The following is a 15,878-nucleotide window of genomic DNA, read 5'->3' on the forward strand; positions in this document are numbered from 1 at the left end:
TCATGCTTAATCTCTTCATTCATTCGTTGTACTCACACCTTGTTTAGCTTTTTCACTTTTAGAATACATTCACGCATTAGTGCTGTTAAATAACTTGCAATCAATGCCCATTGTTACATCCTGAATGAAGAACTTTAAAAAAAGAAACAATTCATTCAGGATTTAACAAGTCAGAAAAACCAGCTGAGAGAAAAAACTGGTACTCGAGCAGAAGAAATAAAGTACTAACTGTAAATAGAAATAGAATTACCTCCTTTTAGTAGAATTGTAATACCATGTAAAGAACTTTGTGTATAAATTGGTATTATATGAATGCATCATGTATACAATGAATGGGTAAATTAGATGTAAACAATAGTCCAAAGGTCACGGGCGGGCCTGAGCATCGGAAATCTTGGAAAGCGACGCACATTCATTTCCCGGAAGACGCTGCTAGAGATCTTGTGATGTGCCGAAATTCCTGCAGACGAAGAAAGTCTGCAGGAATTTCGCAGAAAGAAAAGATCGAAAAAGTAAGAGGGCGCTATCGCAGCTAGTAACAGGATGCTAAAAAGGGGGGAAGTGAAGGGAGAATAAAAAGGGTTTGCACCCCTTTCTCAGGCCTTTTTTCGCCTATTTTGCTGGATGATGATTCGACTTCTCCTGTGGACCGGAAGTGCCTGATGGTGTTTCTTGGGGATAGTACGATATCAGACAGTACGCCTTTCCCTTCAGTGTCTGAATTTCTGCCGGTACTAATGAGTGATATGTTGGCATATGCTGTCTTCGCTCCTTCACTGAAAGTTCTGACGGAATATTATCACGGACGTATACTATGAACAGGCAGTAGAAACGAAAATGGCCTGAAACAGATTGAGAATAGATGAGGGGAAAATGTCACGTGCAGAGCATAGCTTAATCTGATGACCATAGCGATCCACCACGTGGACGCAGGCTTATGGAAGTATCGAGAGGTAATTCAAACAAAGAAGGACAGTTCAGATGGACCTGGAGATCCTGCCCCAAGAAATGGTAAAGTACAGATTTTGTTGTATAATTACCCAGTCAGTAAAAGGGAAAGATCATTGTAGTGTAATAATCGAGTATGGACAGTAATTAAGAACTTTAAGTGATTATTTAGCAGTGGCTAATGTCCATAAGACAAATTGTCTGGAATGATTATAGATGATTGTGACTAGTTTAATGTGCAAGACTAACATAGTAGGTAGAATATTTATTAGAAGTATATAATGTGTATATTATGTGTGTTTAATTTCTAACTTAAAGGAAGGATTTATTGTTCATGCATTAGAGTATTAATCAGTTTGATATAGTTTGGTTTAGCATGTCATTGAACTAATTGAAAGTGAGATTGGTCTAAGTGTATATGTCTTTAGATTCCAATAAATATGTTTTTTCTTCTATACCTGAGTATTGCCCGTGATATGAATCAAAACTACCACTCATTAATCTGAACCATAGCAGGGGGGGGAATTGAAAGAAAGGTATAACATGTTGTTATAGATGTTACGACTGCAAACCAGAATTTACTTAGCCACAGTGAAGCGTTTAATTTATGAGTTTAAGCACTAAATTTATTCACCTATGTGCACCAAAAGTCTGGAAAAGTCTTCCTGAATAAGAGTCCCCTCTATTCTAAGATATTGGCTGACGCAGCTTTAAAAAATAAATTTGTCAATATCTGAAGAGGAGATGGCCCAGAAAGGATTCATTTCTTTTAGTAAGGAATAACCTTTATCAGTCAGGGTAAGCACTTGAGTAAAATTAGGAATAGGCTAGAGATATAGAATTTACTTTCCTTATAGAATGAACATGTAAGAAGTGATACAGATATTAGAGTCAGGGAAATTTTGTAAGTCTTGTAGTTATTGTAGAGAGGTAAATTCATAAAGGAAGTAAATTATTGTAGGTAAAGTAACGACATAACAATGGCGCAGACGACAATATCCAACACCATGCAACGTCTATTCCTTCTCATTCAACTCCTCTTTCCATGCTATAGCACCCAGTTCTCTCTTAATCTTTCTGTAATCACCAGCCTTGTAGTTCCACATATATCCCTTTTTATAGAAGTTCTTGTGTGATTGACTGCAACCCAGGTGATCACTTCATGGTCACTCTCTCCAACCGGGGAAGATTAGACACTCCATTTACAATCATATCCTCTGATGATATAACCAGATTTAAGACTCTCAACCCTAATGTGCCCCCTGTTATGTACATCCTAAGTTGTTCCTTAAGAACTAGGGAAATTCATTCTCCTTATTTCCTGATGCTATCTTTTCATTCTAATCAATATTGCCATAGTTGAAATCACCCATAATGGATCACCTTTTCCTTGCTCACTTAGTGAAGTTACCTATATATTTTTTTCTCTGCCTTCCATATTCCCTGGCTTATAGCAGCACCCCACCAAATATCTCATAATATCACCTTCCACTTCACTACTGCTTCAAAAAACTCTGCTACTATTTTCTCCTTGTATCTCAACCTTGCGCAGACATAATTCTCCAGCTGTCATCAACAACACTCTCCTCCCTTCTTACCTTTCCTATCTTCATGAAAAACATCATATTCCTCTATTTCTATTCCTGTTGAGATGTCATTCTCATTCAACCATGTTGCTCTTATTCCAACTATTTTCAGCACATAAAATCAATCAATGGAACAATTTCATCTCCTTTATTTCTGACACTCCTGGCATTCATTAATAAACATAACAATAATTTCTCAGTCTATAACCATTCCTGCTGCTGTTCCCCCCCCCCCCGACACACACACCTGTGACTTCTCATCTTGTTCTGTTCCACATAGCCTCCCAGATCCAACTCCCCCCCCCCCCCCAAACATACATATTCCTGGTCATTCCATTCCTATGCTGACCATCCACATACTTGCATTAATTATCACTTTCAGAATCCTCTCTCCTTACACCATATTCCCTGACCTCCCTGGCCCATCTCATTTCCTCTTCAAACTGGCTTTTTCTATTCACAACCACATCAGTCTCATCAGATTATTGTGCTCATATCTGATCACCAATATTTGAAGATTAATGAACCTTTGAAGGGATATAGATGCAGATAAAAAAAATATCAGAAATGCATAATGTTAGTTATGAGGCTAGAAAGGCATGCAGACCACAGAGTTTGGTGGATGAAGGGTGATATGGTTGAGATATTAAACTGTTGAGAAGTATTTACAGGGTTTGACACTGAGAATTTTTTTATATAGAACAAGGACAAGAGACTATCTCTGGAAGTTGTGAAAGGACGTAAGTGAGAAGTGACTTTTTGTGTGGAAGATGGTTGGACCATGGAATTTATTACTTGATAGGGTGGTGAATGTGCAAAGAATGAATGGGTTTAAGGAGCATGATAGACATTGTGTTGTCTAAGATGGGGCTTTGTGATGAGTTTTGTGACTTCAGGGATGTTTTGAACAGTAATAATAATGATAATAAAACACCAAAATCTGTTATTTGTTAGTGATCTCCTGCTGGTATTCTCCATGTCTACATTTCCTCAGCTGTCTGAAGTACATCATGCATGGTGACTTTTGTAAGAGTCACCATGCATGATGACTCTTACTTCTGAAACATGTTCTACTTGCTGAAGGTTATTAAACTATGAATCCCCTCTATATGATCTGTGTGGTTCAAGATTTCCTTGCCTCATTTTGTAGGCTCAATTTGCTGCCTTTACTGCTCTTCTAATTGACATCACATGCAGATCTCTTTGATTATATCTCTCTGAAAGTTGATTTCATACAGTGTAATTACTAAAGTTGTGAGATTAACTTCCTTGAGTCTTCATCATTTATATGAAACTGGTTCCTCTTCTCTAACTTTGGAGATCATGCAGGAAGAAAAGCCAAATTATTTTCCCTTATTTATGATCTAAAAATTCTTCACTTGCCAACAGGAATACTTAAAAAATCCTCAGGACTCGCCCAATGTCTTGGACCCTTTCTTCACCACATCTCCCTCTAAATACATGTTTGCTTTTCTCATAAAAATTCTGACCATAACCTTATATCTCAGCCTCTTTTACTATGTCACTACAGCAGTGTCAACTGAGATGATCTGTGGTTTGATTACTCTTTCTTTTCTCCTGATCCAAACACCTGCTCTGATCAGTTAACTGATGTAATCCTTACTGGAAAGACAGTCATCATTTCCCACTCTGTTGCAAATACCCTGACCTCCATCTTAGCTGTGGTTCTCTAACAATTGTGGCTTAAGTCAAAAATGCTCCAGTTTCTCATTCATCCTACACTACATCTCAAAAAAAGTGTAAGCAAATCAACAGGGCCTAAGCAGACTTTGTCAGGAACAAATGAAAAATTGCTTCCCTTTAAAATGGCACGCATGTCTTCTGGTACCTTAAGCTGTCGGATGTAACTTTTGCTTTCTTTATTTTCACCTCTCACATCCTGATTGTAAATTGGAACATCACTTTAGTAGTATCACTTTAGTAGGACATCACTTGCAGTAGATTTCTTACTGCAGATCTGCAACCATCAGTTACAAAAAATATAAATTTTATATCCAGTATCTTGAAAGTCTGGCCTAGCAGACCATGCCATCTTGACTAAACAACATTGTCTTTTGGAAGAAAACTGACATTTTTCATATTTATTTATTCTTATGGAAAAAGCAGCTACAGGTCAATGTCCAGACCTGAAAGTCAATCTAAGGCCTTATCTGTCACCTTGTGGAGGTCCTGGAGACCACTACCAAGAAATTGGTGTCTTGGGCACTTATTCACAATATGAGTGATTGTCTGAGCCAGGGAACAGTAATAAGGGTGGTCTGACAGCATAAATGCTTGAATATGAGCCTCACCTGAAATACCTTGGAGTGAGCCTGTACAGAAGCCTAACCTATAAAAGGCACATCACCAACCTGTCCAATAAAATTAAAACAAAAATATCATCTTCAGCTTGCTGTAACAACCTAGCGTTGTGGTGCTGATGTCTTAAGGTCGTCTGCACTAGACCTTGCATTCTGCAGCAGAATATTGTGTCCCTGTCTGGGAAAGAAGTGCACACACTAACATTATAGGCTACTTACTGCATAAATGGAGCCACATCTGGTTAGTTCTTATCCTGTTGATAGATGACCAAACCTTCTAGGAAGGGCAAAACCAGGCTGCTGAGTACAGGGATCTTCAACCAGGAAACCATTTGTTGGAAGATTGTTGGACCGGTGTTTTCTCTCCACTTGTCAGGTGTTGATGGTAAGGCAGCTGAAGAGAGTTTATCCATGGACCAGAAAGGGTTTCTTGATTTTAGGCGAAGACTAGGTGGATTTATGAGAGTCTGGTGCAGGGGAAGGAGAGGGTTGCTCATTACTTTATTAAATTCTTTAATCAAAGCTTGTCTTCTCCATATATTTGGTAGAGATGTTAGATAGAACCGGTAGCCAGGGCAGAGGGGTGCTTCTCAGTGTCCCACTAATTGTGTACATGGTAGAGTTTAGCTGGGTGTCTATAATGTTAGCATGCACACTTCTTTCCCAGACAGGGGTCACAGTATTCTGCTGCAGAGAATGCAAGGGATAGTGCAGATGATGTTAAGACATTAGCACCACAAACTCCGGTTGTTCTAGCAAGCCACAAGATGATATTATTTCTCGTTTTAATTTTGTTGGACAGGTTGGTGATGTGCATTTTATAGGTTAGGCTTCTGTCCAGGCTCACTTCAAGGTATTTCAGGTGAGGCTCATATTCTACCATTATGCAAAGAAAGAGACAGGTCGAGGTGTTGATTCGCCTCTGCATTGTTCAGGTGGAATGCTGGACAAAGTTTGTTGGATTTGGCTTCAGGTACCACTGCTTGAAGTACACTTCCAGAATGTTTAGGTCTGTGTTTAAGGTTGTTTACAGGTTTGCAAAGGAGGTAGACTGGTGTAGGATAGCAAGATCATCGGTATATATATCTTTGCTTGAGCTGGTCAGACATATAGATGTTAAATAGTAAAGGGGATAACACAGAGTCCTGTGGAAGACCATTATGGAGCCAGCTTGATCAATCGGTAATGCTCTTTTGATGAGTGGTGAGATTCTTTTAAAGAAAATTCGTTCAAAGATCCTAACGGTGGAGTAAAGCAAGGAGATAGGTCATAGATTTTTGACATTATATTGGATCTTTCCCTGGTTTCAGTACAGCAATTATTTTGGCTTTCCACCACAGTTTTGGTAGTTTTCCAGTTGTTATAATTTTTGAGAAAAGGGCGGCCAGCCATGTTTGACTTCGTTAGCCAAGATGTTTTAGAAACTCGGGGAGGATACCATCCACTCCTGCAGCCTTGCCATTCTTGGTGAGTTTTAAGGCTTCCTGTACCTCTTCAAGAGAAACTGGACATACAAGTTCAGGAAGCTCGGAGGCCATCTTCAGATTTTTTCTGATGGAAGATTGAACAGTTCTTTTCCCAATAGCACTGGGACATATCTTGGAGGTTTTTAGTAAATGATTAGCCATTTGATCAGGAGTTATCTCTGGTTGTTTGTGTGTTGTTGGTCTCCCCCCCCCCCCCCCCAGTTTTCTCAGAATTGACCAGTTTTTTCGGCTAGATTTGGTGAAGTCAAGTTCATGGATGGTTGAGATCCATCGTTCATTTCTGCTTTTGTCCAGCATTCCTATGATCTCCTCAGCAACAGTTGAGTCTTCAGTTTTTTTCATATTTGGCTAAAGGTTCCTCAGTTTCCCTACTCCAGCATGGGATGTATTTTTTCTGTAGCTCTAAGAATAGAGGCTTTGGATCCAGTTTTGATTAGTTTAACAAATCTGGGATAGCAGTTAGTGGTGGATGGTATTGCTATAATAATTTGATCATTTTGCTTCTCAAATACATTCCAGTTGGATCTGTGAAGGTTCCATCTAGTGATTGGTGTTCCACTGATGATTGGGATTGATGTGCATGAGGCTCATATTCTACCATTTTGTGTCTCTATTAGTGTAGGACCTTTAGTGTTTATTTTACACAAATTAAGGACTCTACAACCATGCCATGAATAATTATTTTAATTTCCTGACGTTTCGACCTTTATATATTGGTCATCATCTGGAATACACACACACACACACACACACACACACACACACACACACACACACACACATATATATATATATATATATATATACACACACACACACACACACACAGAGAGAGAGAGAGAGAGAGAGAGACAAGCTAAATTACATTTCACACAGTATGCTGAAGAGACGATGATTTGATCATTGATTATTCTATTGGCCTAACCTCTAGTGAAAATAAAATTACAATAAATAAATGAAAGAAAATAAATTAACTACATCAAAGCTATATGCTCCATGCAATGTGATAATGTAAATATGCAATATAGATGTAACTAGGCCTAAAAGAATCCTAGGGAATTCTTTCAATATGTAGCCAGCAAAAAAAAAAAAAAAAAATGATTATGGAAGGATGACTTTAATTGGAGAAAATGGTATAAGGACAGCTGTTGCAGAAGTTATAGTGGAAATACTTAATGAGCAGTTCATAAGGGTCTTTCATTCTTGTGAATGTGACTTCATGGAGAAATTGAGAACAGTTGATGATGGGGAAGAGAAACTGACTGTGAGTGAGCAAGAGTTGTATGGGGAGTTGAGCAAACTTGATGTTAATAAGGCTGTGGGACTTGATAATATATCCCCACGTATTTTGAAGGAATGTGCCAGGGAGTTGACATCTGCCTTGACATATCTTTTTAATATGAGTCTTGCACTGGGTCAAGTTCCAAAGGAGTGGAAGGAGGGCAAGATTGTGCCTTTTAACAAGGGAGGTGATTGAACTCAAGCATCCAATTATAGGCCTGTCTGTGTGTGTCAGGTGTTGTGGTTAAGTTGTCGGAGATGCTTGTCAGAACTAGGAACCAGAATTGAGTTGACAACAATGGCATTATCTTTGATAGACAGCATAGATTTGCTAAAGAGAGGTCATGATTTTGTAATCTACTTATTACAATAAGTTGACAGAGGAAAGGGATACACAGTAATTTACTTAGATTTCGCAAAGGCTTTTGATTAGATTGCCACATAAGTTGATAGTCATACTAGAGGGGATGGGGTTGGATATTAGATTAGTCCATTGGATCGGAGACTATCTATCTGATAGGTATCAGAAAGTTGTGTATGGGGAGGCAATATCCCAGAAGAGGAAAGTCACTAGTGGTGTACCTCAATAGTTTTTCTGATGATGCAAAGTTGGGATGAACTATGAAGAGTAGAGAAGATGTTGTGGCCTTACAAGAAGACTTGAATAAATTGAGTGAATGGGCATGGGAATGGGGATGCGAGTTCAATATTGCAAAATGTAAGGTTTTAAAATTTGGGAAACAAAGATGGAATGTAGAATTTATGCTTTGTGGGGATACATTGTCAGAGGCAGAGGAAATAAGATATCTTGGGATGATAGTGGATAAGGATCTGAAATTTAGGGGACACATTGCCAAAATTGTGAGGACAACACAGACTTCTAGGAATGATGAGGAGGACACTGACTTGTAGAAGTAGAGAGATTCTTGTTCCATTGTGTAAGGCTTTGATTAAGCCACACATGGAATATTGTGTGCAGATTTGATCACTTGGTATGGGGATGAAGTTTCAAAAGGATGAAGAGATGTTGGAAAGGGTCCAGAGGAGACTGACTGAGGTAGTTTCTGCCCTCTGGAATGTCGAATATGAGGAAAGGTTGAGAAGATGTAATTTACATAGTCTAGTGGATAGGATTAAGAGGGGAGATATGATAGAGAACTACAAGTTAGTAAGGGGTTGTTATAGGATCAATGTTGGAGAGGGTTCTACAGAAAACAGTGGGAGATCAGGGGAGAACCAGAGGTCATCGCTGGAAGCTGTATCAGGAGGATATCAGCAAGGGAGTGAGAAGCAGGTTTTTTGCATGCAGAGTTGTGAATGATTGGAACGTCTTGCCTGAGAGTGTGGTGTCTGCAGAGAATTTGAGTGTGTTTAAGGCATGATATGACAAGTTGTGTGTATGACAAAAGGACCTCCTAGATGAGTCTCTGACTCCATGGGGTCTTGGGGTAATATTAATAATTATTATCCATTTTATCTGAACTTTTTGTTTTTTTCTTTGTTTTTGTTATTACTGCTAATTTACCACCTTACTGGCCATTATCGATAAAATACGCATCCTCGTACGCTTCGTATCCATCATATATTTCAATGTAATATCAATGGTATTACTATTTTAATATGCACTTTGCATCCATGATAACCGTGACGTCTATAGATGTCTTGGCCAGTAGTGTGGTTAATATTTCTTTCTATTAGGATTTTGTCTAGATCTTGATATTTGTAATGGATACTCCTGACATTCCAAGTAGCAACATTCTAGATATTATTGTTTATTTTCATTTTTTTACCTCTCCTTATCCTGATCATATCTGTCAACTTGTTAAAGTCATTTTCCGGAGTGACAGTCCAGATACTTCTTTCTAGAGACATTAGAGTAAGAAAAGATTCAGCTGGATTGTTTAGCCATGCACAGCCTAGTTTGGTGGTGGGCTGTCACCTTAGGGCCTCTAAACTTGCCCTAAATCTCCCTTCTCTCATTTGTAACTGACCAAGCTTCTCACTGGAGTTAGTACCCAAACTTCCACTTGGCTGCTCAGGTTTCAGAGTTCACCATGTGGAGGTGAGAGTTGAATTGGGTTGGAGAGGCTAGGTGATCCTACATGAGAGGGTCATATATTGTGCATCCATGCCCTTTGAACCTCGGTTGACTAAAATAAAAACTTAACAAAGCTAATATCAAATGCAATTTTATCGTCATCATAACACTAATTTTGGATTTAGACCATGTTTATCTGTTCCTGTCTCATTATTCATCTAATATCTTTTTTTTTTTGAGGTCTACCCAGCCTTCTCTTTCCAATTGGTTTATATATTGGAAAGGGTACAGAGGCGAATAACAATGATGGTTTCAGAACTGTACAATGCTAGTTATGAGAATCGAATGAGGGAATGTGGACTGCAGAATTTGGTGGATAGAAGGAGGAGAGATGATATGATTGAGACATTTGAACTGTTGAGAGGCAGTTACATGGTAGACATTGGGAAGTTCTTTCACTTGGTGAAACGGTGGGAAGGAGCGATGACAAGGGGCCATAACTGGAAGTTATGAAAGGAAGCTGTGAGCAAGAGGGTGAGGAGTGGTTTCTTCGTGGAGGGTGGTTGAACTGTGGAATGCGTTGCTTGAGAGAGTGGTTAGAGCACGAACGGTCAATGAGTTCGAGGAGTTGTATGATGAACTTTGTGACTTCCCACGATGAGTCTTTTGACTCCATGGAGGCCTGGATAATAATAATAACAATAATTTTATTATTTGTTTAGGATATCAGGTATTGGCCATTCGCTTTACGTGTTCTATCTATTTTTGTTTGTAATTGTTTAGTTTTACTTTTATTGATTTTGTTTTTAGTTCTTTAAAAATATCTTTGTTCCTTTTTTGTCCTAATAATGTGTATTTTGCAGTTCTGCTAATAAATCTCATTTTACTAGTTTTTGTTCTTTATCTTGTTTATTGTCCATATTTCACTGCCATATAATAATGTGGGTACTGCTAAAGTAGTGTGATTTTATTTACATTTAAAAACAGAAATTAGGAAATATTGTATTTAATGCAATGGATGTGGCATAAAACAGAAAGATTCTTTTTTTTCCCATAAGAATAAACAGATTTTTTGCCTCCTATGCCTATTCTTTCTGAAAATTGATATGAACATGTCCCTGTATAGTGATAAATATCCTTTCCCCAAACAGACACCATATACTGCAGATGCAAGAAAAACAAAACTTTATTGTATTACTAAATACAGTATAGAGACAATTATTTATGTACTATAGTTGTCTCCAATTTATATTAATTGTTGTTACATATAGTACATAAATAATTGTCTCTATACTAGAATCAAACGACCCTCTATAATGAAAAACATCTCCCCTCCTGCTGACATGATACTGCATACAGGTGAGCAAAACAAACTTTTATCATAGCATGAAACACAGAATCTAACTAAATACATGGTTACATCTGTTCATAATGCAATCACTGGGTGCAGAAACCAACTGATTTAAGTAAAATAAATTTTCAAAATAAAGTAGGGCAGATGAGGATTAGATCGAATTGGAAAGAATGGAGGTGATGAGGGTAATGTTATTAATGTAGGCCAGCATGAATTTGTTAAAGGGCACTCTTGATTTAATAATCTGGTTACCTTTATCAGTAGAATAACAAGAGCAGTGGATGAAGATAAGGCATACACTGTTATTTTTTTTTTAATTTTTCCAAAGCATTTGACAGGGTGCCACATGACAAGTTGATTTTTAGGTTGCATCATTTGGGTTTCAATATCAGCTTAGTGGACTGGATTGGTGATTGGCTCTCTGATAGATATCAGAGGGTTGTATATTAGGGAGCAGTATCAGAGTGTAGGAAAATTACAAGTGGAGTCCACGGGGTTCAGTCCTGGGACCATTGCTTCTTTCTTCAGTTTTTATATGAATGATATTGTCACAGGACTACATGAAGATTCAGTTGTTTGCAGATGATTGGAAGCATGGAAGGGTTATTAGTAATAGTGTTGATGCTTTGGCTCTTCAAAGGATTTGAATAAGCTGGAAGTGTGGACAAAGGCATGGGGATGTCAGTTTAATGTGACTGAATGTAAAGTTTGGGATCGAGAGGAGATGTTTCATGCTAACTTGGAATTATACTGGAAGAAGCAAGGGATCTTGGTGTGATTGTGGATAGAGATTTAATGTTCTGGGGACATATTGCAAAGGTTGTGAAGATATCCCAGAGAATTGCAGCATTATTGAGGAGAACATTGACCATGAGAGATAAGTCCGCTGGTCCCATTGTATAAAGTTTTGATTAGACCACATCTTGATTTCTGTGTTCAGATCTGGTCACTGATTTGAAGGAGATGAAGTAACCTTAGAGAGGGTGCAGAGATGGATAAGAAAAAGGATGCAAGAACTGTACAACATTGATTATGAGTGTAGACCAAGGTCATGCAGGCTTCAGAGTTTTAGTGAATAAAAGGCAAAGGCAGGGGATATGATTGAGGCATTTAAGCTGCTGAAGGGTTATTGTATTAACACTGAGGAGATTTTTCATGTGATAGAACGAGAGAAAGGAGCAATTACAAGAGGCCATCCTTGGAAGTTAAAAAGGAGGTAGTGAGTAAGTTTTTTGCATGAGGAGTGGTAGGAGCATGGAATGCCATTGCCTGAGATGGTGAACATGCTGACTGTGGGCGAGTTTAAGGAGTGGTATGATAGACTGTGTTCACTAGTGTTGACCTCCCACGATGAGTCTTGTAACTCCATGGGATGAGAAAAAAAATAATAATAATAATTATTATTATGGAGTCCTTAGTCATTGAGGGAGGCCCTAAACATCATGCCAAGCACTATCCAACATTGCACATACTTTGCTTTGACCTCATTCATAATCACAACAGACTCTTGGAACCTATTCCATTCATTCACCACTCTCAAAACAAAAAGTCCAGTTCTAACACCCTTGCTAACTACATTCTTGCTCAGTTTGCAAGGATGGCCTCTAGTTCTCCCATCAGACCTGTCCTGAAAAATTTCCTCTATATTAATCTTGTAAAAACTCTTCAGTAATTTGTATGTCTCAATCATATCACTCCTTTTCCGCCTGTCAATCAATTTCAGTAATAACCCACAATGTTCTTGTGAAATTCATTCCATACACCTACTACCCTCTTGGTTACTTGCTTCTGGATCCTCTCCACCTCTCCCTCATTACCAAGAAACTCAGGTGAGCAGATCCGTGTGCAGTAGTAATGATGGGGTCAGAGACAAGCAGATCACTGCTCATAAAAGTATTCTTCAGTAACCACAAGGTATGTTTTCTGGGAGGCTGAATGAGCAGGGTGGTTAAAGCATTGGATAAGAGGAGTATGCAAGCAAAAGAGTTGGTAGTGGTAGTTGACATGAATGATCTGGCTGGTAACAATGAGGCTGTTGAGGAGAGTGAAAGATAACAGTGTGGTAGGTAAAGTAGTCAGTGTTTTATTCAGGTGTGATATTGATGAGTTGAGCAGCGAACGAAGATTTCGAATTGTATGCTAGCGGAGTTGTGTGAGGAGAAAGGAGTTCATTTTTCAATGTGTGGGATGAGTTTGAGGGGCAGATAGCACTGTATAAAAGAGATGGGCTACATTTGAATGGATTTGGTGTGAGTCAGAGTTGGAGAAACTGTTGCTGCAAGAGAGAATGACTGAAGTGAATGTAAGACCTGAAGAAGCAGGAGGTGTTGTGGAAGAGCAGGGTAATAAGGTAGGCAAGTTTGTGAATGGAGAGAATAAGAGAGAAATAACAGAGTGGACAAGAAAACAGGGGAGATCAGGGTGGATAGGGGACACTGAATGAAAACTGTAGATGATGGTTTCAGGAATAGTTGTGTGGGTGTGCAAGAAAGGATTAAGACAGTCAAGTATGTGGGGATGACATTTTGGTCTGGGAAGGGTTGTAGTATCAGTGATGATAGACAGCAATGGATAGGGGAGAGTGTAGAGAAATCATATCCGAGAGGTGGGGTTAGCGAGACTTCTTATAGAAAAAGAAATCAGCTGATGTGTATGTTTACAAATGCTGGAAATATTCGAAACAAGAGGAATGAAATTGTAGCGTTGATGGAGTTCATTCACCTAAAAATTGATGGTATGAATGAGACATGGTTGAACGAGGATGACATTCTCACAGGAATAGAGATGGAGGGATATGTAGGCTTTCGTGAAGACAGACAAACTAAATAGCAAGGAGTGTTATTAATGATGGCAGAGGAGTTGTGTCCATCTAGGGGAGGAGATTCTAGGAGCAAATACTGATGGTTTTGAAGCAGTATGATGTGAAGTAGAGGTGGACAGGATGAAATATTTGGTAGGGTGATGCTACAGACCTGGTAATATGGAAGGCAGTGAGAAGGAAATGTTTTAGATAAATTGGTCTAGATAATAAGAAAAGGGTGATCATTATGGGTGATTTCAATTATTGTAATATAGACTGAAATGAAGAGACATCATCAGAAACCAAAGAAAAAAAATTTCTTGAGTTTTTAAGGGATAACTACCTTAAGCAGTACATAAGAGGCCACATGTGGATAGTTTCTTGCATTTGATTATCTCATAAAACGATGTTGTAAATGAAGTGTCACATCATCCTCCAGTTGACCATGAAATGATCACTTGGGTGGTGGCCAGCTATATGTGGACATATAAGGCAGGTGATTATGGCAAACTCAGGAGAGAGCTTACAGCAATATCATGGAATGAAGAATTGCATAGGAAGGAAGTTCAGTGCTGCTTAGTCTCTGCTCAGGAATTATCTGGCAGATGCAGTGACTGATTATATTCCAAAGGTCAGGAAATTAAATAAGGTAAGTGTAAAATGGATGACTGAAGAGGTGAAGCATGCAATCTAGAAGAAAAAGGCATTGTGGAGGTGGCACAACACGAGTGGAGATAATTAGTTCCATGAGGAGTTCAGAGTGCAAGCAAGAAAGGTGACTCACTTAGTAAGGATAGCGAAAGTGCAGTATGAGCAGCAATTAGCAAATGATGTTAAAAAAAATCCTAGGGAGTTTTTTCAATGTGTGGCCAGTAGAAGGAAGACTGATTATGGGAGAATGATGGTGGTCAATGACGATGGTAAAATGATAAACACTGAGGAGACTATATTATTATTATTACGTGACACCTCCACGGAGTCCAAAGACTCATCGAGGGAGGGCACCTACTCTAGAGATCTGTCTCCACCACTCAGTCCACCAACTACAGCATACCGCAACTACCATCATCATCATCTACACCAACGGCATCTACTGCCTACCACCAGTATTTTCACAGAAAATTACAAACATCCATGCCCATGGTGGGATTCGAACCCACAGCCTTTTGGCTAAAGAGTGGATACACTAACCACTCGGCAAACCAGGCCAGCAAAATAACTTCCTGCATCCTTCCAATTATGTTATGCGAAACCACACTTATTATATTGCCACTAGTGACTTTCTCTTTTGGGATATCACTCCCCCATACACAACCTGTCAATACCTATCAGACAGCCAATCTCCAATCCAGTGCGCTAATCTTTCCAAACCCATATGTCCCAACTTAACTACTTGTTTGCCATGTGGTAATCTATTGAAAGCCTTTCTGTGACATAAATATACTAGTATATTTAGGTTTACATAACAAGTAAGCAGATTGCTAAAACATGATCTTCCTTTAGTAAACACATGCTGTCCATTAAAGAGAACTCTACTGCTGTCCAACCAATTCTGAATCCTTGTCTTCACTACCTTCTCCAACCACAACTCCAGACAAGCAGACTGGCACTAGCTAACACCCATTAATCTTATTTCTGACCAGACATATCTCACAGCTGAACTCGGCTACAATGCTAGCCAGTGTCCATAATTCCAACTTTAAAAAAAAGTACTTAATTTCCTCTCTCCCCCACATACCAGCACACATGCACATATCCTCCACATCATACTAATTATTGTAACACTGTTCCCTATAATCCTCATAAAAAATAAAATAAAAATAAATAAAAAAAGTCAGAACATTAACAAAATACAATGTCCATGTACTTTTCCAACCACTACATTAGTTAAATTCTCTTGTTATCCACTTTCCTAAAAATCAGTACATTAATGTATGCCATCCCTGTGATTGTAATATAATGCAGAACTTGAGAACAGTGGGGATGGGGGAGGAATCACTGATGGTGAGTGAGCAGGAGGTATATGAGGAATTGAGTAAACTTGATATCAACAGGATGATAGG

The 15,878-nt window shown here is 38.7% G+C and overlaps 1 protein-coding gene across 1 annotated transcript in view; it reads left to right on the forward strand.

The window, feature by feature from the left end:
* Positions 1–15,878, forward strand: part of LOC150107861 (calcium-regulated heat stable protein 1) — a 154,285-nt gene that overhangs the window by 61,605 nt on the left and 76,802 nt on the right. The window lies entirely within an intron of this gene.

Source organism: Typopeltis vanoorti, chromosome 3, assembly GCF_054136105.1.
Source record: "Typopeltis vanoorti isolate ZY-2024b chromosome 3, IOZ_Tvanoo_1.0, whole genome shotgun sequence".
Classification (NCBI taxonomy): Eukaryota; Metazoa; Arthropoda; class Arachnida; order Uropygi; family Thelyphonidae; genus Typopeltis; species Typopeltis vanoorti.